This window comes from Callithrix jacchus, chromosome 14 (assembly GCF_049354715.1).
Source record: "Callithrix jacchus isolate 240 chromosome 14, calJac240_pri, whole genome shotgun sequence".
NCBI lineage: Eukaryota > Metazoa > Chordata > Mammalia > Primates > Cebidae > Callithrix > Callithrix jacchus.
In genome coordinates, this window is record NC_133515.1 from 60945772 (window position 1) to 60947700 (window position 1929).

General features: G+C 39.6%; 1 non-coding gene across 1 annotated transcript; it reads left to right on the plus strand.

Annotated features, from left to right (window-relative positions):
- Positions 1-241: 241 nt before the first annotated feature.
- On the plus strand, positions 242-348 carry LOC118147536 (U6 spliceosomal RNA). The gene has a single exon (XR_004733989.1). It is a non-coding gene; the product is annotated as a U6 spliceosomal RNA (small nuclear RNA).
- Positions 349-1929: the final 1581 nt, after the last annotated feature.

Below are 1929 nucleotides of genomic sequence, written 5' to 3' on the forward strand. Positions count from 1 at the left end.
CGATCTGCTCACCTCAGCCTCTCAAAGTGTTGGGATTACAGGTGTGAGTTACCATGCCTGGCCGAGAAATTTCTTATCAAGTTAAATGCTAGGACTACCCTCTGACTCAGCAAGTCCAATCCTAGGTGTCTACCTATGAGAAAAGAAGCATATGTTCGCCTGAAGACTTGTATTTCTCATAGCCTCAAGCTGGAAAAAACCCAAGTGCCCGTTCCAGGAGGGTAGAACACCAATTGTGATAGTGCTGGCTTCAGCGGCACACATGCTAAAATTGGAGGGATACAGAGAAGATTAGCATGGCCGCTGCACGAGCATGACATGCAAACTCGTAAAGCATTCCTTTAATTTTTAAAATAAAGAAACTCTGGTATATCCATATAATAAACAAATAAAATATGGATAAAGACAACATGGGTGAATCTTGAAAACATTACGTCGAGTGAAAGAAGTCAGATACAAAAGAGTGCAAACTGTATGATTCCATTTACATGAAGCTTCAGAACAGGCAAACCTAGTCTATGGTACTGGGGATTAGCACAGTGATTGCCTCTGGATGGTAGTGGTGAGTTGACTGGAAGGGACACACGGGAGCCTTTAGGGCTGATGGAAATGTTTTCTGTCTTGACCAGCATTATAGTTATATGGATATATACATTTGTCAAAATTCATCAAATATACACTCAAAGCCTATGCATTTTATTGTATGTAAGTGATCTCAATGTGAAAAGGGGAAAAAGCAAATTAAAATTAGTTCAGATTTTCTACTCTTGAAGTTCCCTAATTGATTAATGCGTGGTTGCAGTCAACACATTAGTGAATCATTATAGTGTGGAAAAATTTTGCTCTCATTCTAACTGCTTGTTTGTGCTCCCCAGGACTCTTAATCCATCACAAAGAATTTAAGACCCTAATAAATTAGTTGTAGCACTGGAAGAGGACATGCAGATACAATTCCTCACTTTGCCAGGATTGACAGATGCTATTTTGATGAGCAAAGGAGCCATCAGTTCAAGTAACTGGTCATTAGACCAAAGTAGGGTTTAGGTGAGTGGCATCTTCTAATTTGTTGAGAGTTGTTAGGCTGGCAAGGTCACAAACTTTTTTTCTTCACTCTTCATTGACACTACTTCTGTATCTAAAATGATGGAAGCCTTAGATGTATCTCCAGTACACCATGCATTTTGCTTCTGAAAGCCATGTCTGAAAACTCTACCAGATGCTTTGGCTGGTAGGAAAGGCTCAAGGCATTTGGTTTCTCCTTGAACAGATGTGAGTAAGTGGTCCTCTCAGAGTCATGAGAATTAAGGAAATCTAGGAATATAAAACCAGAACAGCAAGCAAGCTCCAGCTGTGTTGAAGTTATAGGTTTGTGATTCTGGGAGTCTCAGAATCTTAAGAGAACACCTGAAGATACATATGAGTTCTGATCTGTGGAGATGAGGTGTAATAAATAAGAGCTCTTTCTCTTTAACACTTAAAAATGTTTCAATTCCTTATGTAATATTTGGCTACGTTTGTCACTGAAGTAAAATAATATATTTGAAGACTAGTGGGCCCTGGTAGGTTTGCTAGGTTATGTTCCTTCCTGTTTATTTCATAAAAGCACTTGTTAGTCTGTTGGGGGGTTTCATTTGGAACCGCAGGAGTGTGTTGCAAACCAGACATAAACTAAATTACAGCATATGCAGCACCGACCCCTTACGAATGGAAAACGCATATTTTCAGCTGACCTGCTCCTCAGGTAACTAGATGTGGGAGAAAAATATTTATTGGAAATGATGTAATTGCCACCTTATTCTTTTCTAAAGCTGTGAAATTGTAATCAAACAGCATTGGTGGAGAGAATAGCAGACAAAGAGGGGAATGGAAAGATTTGATCCACAAGGCAGTTCCTTGAGAAACACTTGAAAGCTCTGGGGAGGTCAGCTA